The sequence below is a fragment of the Crocuta crocuta genome, unplaced genomic scaffold (genome assembly GCF_008692635.1).
Source record: "Crocuta crocuta isolate KB4526 unplaced genomic scaffold, BGI_CrCroc_1.0 scaffold367, whole genome shotgun sequence".
Lineage (NCBI taxonomy): Eukaryota > Metazoa > Chordata > Mammalia > Carnivora > Hyaenidae > Crocuta > Crocuta crocuta.
The window spans coordinates 1,044,920-1,051,697 of record NW_027527936.1 but is presented as its reverse complement, the minus strand read 5'-3'; the positions used below and the strand labels follow the sequence as shown (position 1 = coordinate 1,051,697).

The 6,778-nt window shown below is 42.9% G+C and overlaps 1 protein-coding gene across 9 annotated transcripts in view; it reads right to left on the bottom strand.

Moving 5' to 3' along the window:
- Positions 1-6,778, bottom strand: part of NFYC (nuclear transcription factor Y subunit gamma) — a 64,099-nt gene that overhangs the window by 22,279 nt on the left and 35,042 nt on the right. The window lies entirely within an intron of this gene.

The following is a 6,778-nucleotide window of genomic DNA, read 5'->3' as shown; positions in this document are numbered from 1 at the left end:
GTGGGGGGTGGGGGCGGGGATAGGGGTGGGGGTGGGAGTGGAAGATCATGGAGAAAAATGGGTGAATTTATCAGCTGCCTTTTAGGAACTGCCCTGGGGCTGGAAGGAAACCACTGTAACTTTACTGTGGCTAGGGTTTGGGAAAGGGCTTTCTGACCAGCACTACTCAACTATTTGCGATTTAGGTCCTTTTTTGATACTACGGGTACTCAAACACATGCCCAGTGATGGATGCAATTCTAGAAATAAAAATCAATTCTGGGTTTCAGAGCTGCACTGAAGAGAAAGGTGCAAAGGCAGAGATTGGCTAAAATCAGCAAAACCCCTACAGGGCCCAGGTGTCAAGTGACTGATCCTATAAGTGGTCTGAAATGTGACTCACCAAACCCAAAGCGCTCACCTGGGAATTTGCATCATCACATTATGGAAGGAGCAGCTATTATTCTAGATTTGGTATCATGAAGGTGCATAAGTGAACTTTCTATTCCAAGACCCAAAGAAACTCTCAACTACAAGTCAAAGAAGGCAGTGAGGGATTTTAGAAAAACATCACCAGCCTTCCCAGAATCCATCTTTATGGCTACAGAAGGAAGAGTTTAGTAGGATAAAATGCACAGAGACACTGGATTTCTCCTCATAAACCCAACAAGCTGCCTGGGACCACTCGCCACCTCTACAAACCTCCAACACCAATTTTTTCCCTTTTCCCTTTCCAACTTAAAACATTTTCTATGAGATTTCTACTAAAACTAACCCTGGGGTGGCAGAGCTTTACAAGTCCAGATTATTGAAATTTCACCAGAAAAAGACAGGAGGATACATACATTCCATCTATTCTCATTTTTCTCCTCTTTCATTCACTCATTCATGCAACTCAGCTAATAGTGAACATAGGATACCTGCTACGATGTAAAAGATGCAAGTCTATTCTTACCTTTCAATAGATTTATAGTTTAATTGTTAGAGACTGTCACATAAAAAACATTATAACCCTTATGCTATACTAGGATGGGGGTGTAAAATCCCACAGCGACAAGAAAGGAAACAGGCAGCTGGTGGGGCACAGGGAGGGGCTGGAATGAACAAGAGGACCTGGCAAATGTCCCACAGAAGGGCCGACATCTGAACTGTGTCTAAAGGATGTTACAGAATTTGCTTGTTGAAAAAGGATGAGAACGTTATTCGCTCAGAAGCAAAAGTACGGTGACACAAAAAAACATGGCCTACTTAAGTTTTAGATGTATGATCTTAGTACAGAGGGGAGCAGCAGAAGGGAATGCTGGACTGGGGCCAGACCCTAAAGGGATTTTAAAAAACGTTTAACCACAGAAATCAATCACTGGCCTTCCTTCTTATGTGGCAGATCACACAAAATGCTGCTGCTCAACAGAAATGCCAAAGAGAATGCTGGGGAGAATTCCTCTGGAAGGCCTCCCAGGGTGGCACATACAGCACAAGATGATGACCACAAGGTTTCACTCTCTTGCAAGGGTGTTCTCACTGGGCTTGGTTATTTAATGTATTTCCACATGACTGTTCGAAAATTTCTTAGCCAAAGACCAAAGCTGATAAGAAGACCTCTTTCCCCAACTTGAAAGAGAAGAGTATTACTTCTAGTATTTCTACGAGAGTAGTCTTCAATCAAAAGCAACAAAAAAGGGTCCCCCCTTGGAGAGGTATAAAATGAGGCAGAAATTTACAAAAAACTCTGCTCTAAGTCTTTCCTTTTGGGAAAAAAAGTTTTTCCTTTTGGGAAACTTTATCATATCCCCAGACCTTGAGATCTCAAGGGGCAGTGTGTGAAAAGTGGATCTTCCTATGTGCGTGTATGGTTTGTTATTGCTGACAACAGCCCAGTCTTCTCTAATCTCCTGCTAGCTTTCCAGTCACGTGTAAGGGTTTAGGACAAGCTTACTGGAGACGGGAGCCCTTCCACCAGCAATAGGCTAAGGTCCACTAAATTGCCTTTCAATTCCATGCTCGCCTTGTCACTGGCAACCATGCAACTGATGTGAATAACATTTAACTTCTCCTGATGCTGATCCAAGTGGAAGAACAACTGACACGCACTGACTTTTCTTCTGTGCCCTTGGGAGTGATATCAGCAAGGGGGAAGAACAGATTCACTCTCAGAAAATTCTCATGATCCTGACCACAACCAAAGAACTACATTAAAAACAGTGCCATCTGAAACCACCGAGTTTCAAGTCTGAATTCACTCAATGAGAATATGGAGCCAAAGAAAAGTCAGTGGGTCTCAGGCTGCACTAAAGAACATCCAGAGTTACAAATAATGATGAGAATCTTTTCCAGGCCTACCCAGTCTGGCACTCCAGCAAAGTCCAGATTCTAATCCTCTCCAAAGCACTGATTTGCAGCCTTGGCTGCATGTTAGAAACACCTGGGGAGCTTCTGAAAATCAAGAGGCCTGGGCTCTACCCCAGACTAACTGAACAGGAAACTCTAGGGGGCATCAGTGTTTCACAAACTTCCGACTATGACCCACAGTGAGAGGTAAGGACCACTGCTTTAAAGCCTTGCTACTCAAAGCAAGGTCCTTAGACCAGGCAATGGCATCACCTGGAAACTCAAAAGAAATGCAGAACTCAGGTTCCACTCCAAATGTACTAAATCGAAATATATATATACTTTTTTTTTTAAAGTTTATTTATTTTTGAGAGAGAGCACGCGTGCACAAGCGACGGAGACAGCGCAGGGGGGGTGGGGGGTAAGAAGATCTGAGGTGGGCTCTGCACTGACAGCACAGAGCCCGATAGGGCGATCAAACCCACGAACTGAGAGATCATGACCCTAAACCGACATCGGATGTGCAACCGACTGAGCCACCCAGGCGCCCCTCAAAATAATGTATTTTAACCAGATCCTCACGTGGTTCATATAGACGATAACCTTTAAAGAGGCACTGCTCTACAGGAAGGGCTCAAACAGCACAAGACCTGTTTTGTAACAGTCCACCAACCTTCATCTCCAAGTTCTCGTTTAAATGGTTATCTGGTTTGATTGTAATGTTAGAAATGCCACTGTCCAATCTGAAGGCACCAAAAAATAAGATGCAACTGGCAATTAAAAGAGAGTGGCCTAAGCATCAAATTACAGCTAACTAAAGGCTGAATGGGATGGAGGGAATAAAGGGGAGGAGATTTTTCAAGATTCAGCATTGTTGCGCCTCCCCACCTGCTCCCCAAAATATGAAATTAGCTTTTTCTTCCCCACTTTCAAAGAGGTCTAGAAAGATAAAATTCAATGCCAAGAAGTCTGTTAATTATTGCTCCCAGAGCTCTGCTGAGCAGGAATACAGTACTTTGCACAATCATCCTGGTGTACATCATTTTGGTATGATTTTGAACCAACTTCAATCCCAACTGAACATCACCTGGATTTATGGACAATTACAGAGCCTTTTAAGAGCGAGGAGAACATAATGGCCAAGCTGAGATGAAAGATAAATTGCTTTTGCAAAGCTGAGACCAAAATGATTGGGGCCAGTGTTCCCAATACATCATGAAACAGATCATCTAGCAAATTTCAATTTGTTTTTAGAACGATCTTTGTCCCAGTCTTAGAGAGACTACAACACCTTATGAATATTCTCAAAAATTTTATTTATGTTTGGATAGTCTGAACATATGGATTTTTTAAAAATCTGTTCGACATTTTGAGATGTCAACCTAAGAGGCTCTGACATATCTGAAGAAGTCTGGTTGTAAGTGCTGTTAAGTTCTGGAAAGGCACAGATCAAACACTAAAGTATTTACAGGCAGAGGTGCAATCAGGGAGGAAGATGCCTTTGTGTGCTGCAGGCAGAGGAGAAAGATTGTCTTACCAAAGGAAAGAGCTCCCCAACTTTAGTAGATTGCATCCCCGCTTGAAGTTGCCACTGATGCTGCTTCACACTCAATCTCGAATGGAGGAAACCGATTCATTCAAATATTTATTGTGCACTTATCAAATGCCAACCGCTGTTCTAAGCATCTGATCTAAGAGGTCCCATGGTAGCGGTCTAGGAGTCTCTTTCAAGGGGGAGAAAGCTTTAGCCATCTCTAGAAGAATCATTAAAGACAAATGTCCTCCTTGCTTGTCTTTCTCTTCATTTATAAAATGTGAACTAAAACTGAATCCCTCAAAGTAACCCATTTTGGACCTCAGGTGGACTAGCTGTCTAGATACTAAAAGTTGGTCAACACCACCATCTGCTTTTTTGGCAATCAAACTTGCAAATTAAATCAAGGAGAATAAAAATCAAAGCCTAGAGTCTCAAAGAGATATGTGAATACACACATTCACTGCGGCATTATTCACTACAACCAAGAGGTGGAAGCAACCCAAATACCCACTGACAGATGGATAAACAAAACCTGGTATACACATATATACGGAATGCTACTCAGCCTTAAAAGGGAAAAAAATCCTGTTATAAGTGACAACATTACACTAAGTGAAGTAAGCTAGCCATAAAACAGAAAAATCCTGTATGATTATGTGAGGTATTCACAGTGGTCAATTCAGCAACAGAAAGTGGATGGTCGCTACCAGGGGCTGGGGAGAGGGAGAGAGGATAGTTGCTGTTTCAGGGGTATTGAGTTTCAGTTCTACAAGATGAAAAAGTCCTGGCAATCTGTTTCACAAGAATGTGAATATACTTACTACTACTAAACTATACATTTTAAAATTGTTAAGATGAGGGGGACCTGGGTGGCTCAGTCAGCCAAGCATCTGACTTCAGCTTAGGCCATGATGTCGCGGTTCGTGGGTTCGAGCCCTGCATCAGGCTCTGTGCTGACAGCTAGCTCAGAGCCTGGAGCCTGTCTTCGGATTCTGTATCTCTCTCTCTGACCCTCCCCTGCTAACTCTCTCTCTCTCTAAAATAAATAAAAACATTAAAAATAAAATAAAATAAAAAATTGTTAAGATGATAAGTTTTGTTATATGTTCTTTACCACAATTTAAAAAAAGAATCAAAACTCAAGTGCTGAGCTTGAACCTCAGAGTTCATCCAGCCAACTTGCCTGATCCTGAATTTTTGTTTCCATGCTCAAACTAGGGTGTAGACTTGTGGCACCAGCCTAATTCCACCACAGCCCAGGAGGGCACTAGCTTTGTGCTAGGCTGATTCCTGCACCAAAACCTGGTAAGCTTAACCATGAGATTACCCACTTAAAATATGAACAAAATACCCTATGTTTTACTTTATCATTTCCTTTCCTTGTCTCTTGTATCTGAGACAGTATAGATAACGACCACCTTTACACTAAAGGAACAATGACTTTTCAGTGGAAATTCATTGTGAATGCAAGCTCACTCTGAGAAAAGCCAAGCCACATCAGCTGCTGAAATGTCCCATATAAATAAACATGATCTACAGGTACATTCAGAATATGAATCTGTTTTTTTATTTTATCCCTGAAGTCAATGGAGCCTTTACCATAATGAGAAGTTATTTTATTTTATTAATTCATTACTTGTTTATAGTCTCTCTCTCCCACCAGAACATATGTGCTGTGAGTGCAATGACCTCCTCTGGCCCACTCCTGGGTCCACATTACGTAGCACAGCTACAGTAGGTGTAGAGCAGGTATTTGTTGAGTAAGCAAATAAAGTGACCTCACACGTCTGAGATTTAAAGGACAAAAGCTCTAAGGAAGTGCAACATTAGTTCTATGTTAGGAAGGAGTCCAGTATCTGGTCTGCTAGGATGCTTAATGCCTTCCGGGCGGGAACGACACCTCTACAACAGACAGATCCTTCAGTATTTGCTAAAATGACACCAAATGGAACCGTCTTCACTAAGGAGATAACACTACTTTTAAAATATCCTAATTCTAATGAGTCCCACCTCCTTCTACCACTGTCATACCACTTTACTCCTCCCCTCACCCCTACTACTCACAAAGTAACCCCCAGCCACTCTGAACTTCTTGCTGTTCCTTGAAACATAAGGCCCTCCCCTCTGGGCCTCCAGGCCTTTACGAATGTCATTCTCTCTGCCTTAGTCTCACCCATCTTTCCATCCAGAAGCATCCGGTGAATGCTTCTCATATTTCAATATCCGAAACAATGCCCCCCTTATCCAAAGCCTCCCTGACTCAACCACGGAGGAACAAGCACCACATCCTCTGTAATCCCGTAGCAATCTGACTTCCACTGCTTTAGACCCATCACTGTGCCTGACTCAGTAAGTGTTCAATAAATAGTCACTGAATAAATTACTCTGGCTGTAATTACTAGACTGTAAGCCCCTCAAGGGCCAGGGTTAGATCTGATTCTTCTAAGTCAATCGGTCTCAGTGGGATGACGTTAGCCCCCAGGACATACCCGCCCACATTACGGGGGTGATTCTGGTTGTCACAACTGGAGGAGGAGTGCTACTGGCATCTAATGAGTCGAGGCCGGAGATGCTACTAAATATCCTCTGATGCACAGGACAGCCCTCGCCTCACCCCCACAAAGCAGAGAATGATCCAGCTTAACTGTCAATAAAGCTGCTGGGGAGAAACCCTGATCTAAAGTGTATCTTTTAACACCCAGAAGGGGTGCCTGCTTACAGTAGATTTGTTGCTGAATACATTGCCCGACAGCATTTATGATTCTAAAAATGTGGCATGACCACTGAATCAGGACTAAGAAATGAGCCACAGCTCCTGAAGGAAGGTGAGAGCTCTGTTTTTCCACGTTCTCTACAAGACAGGCCTTACATTAGGCTACCTCTGCGTCAAAGCATCCACTAGACACCCACATGCATAAGGAAGGCCACTAAGAT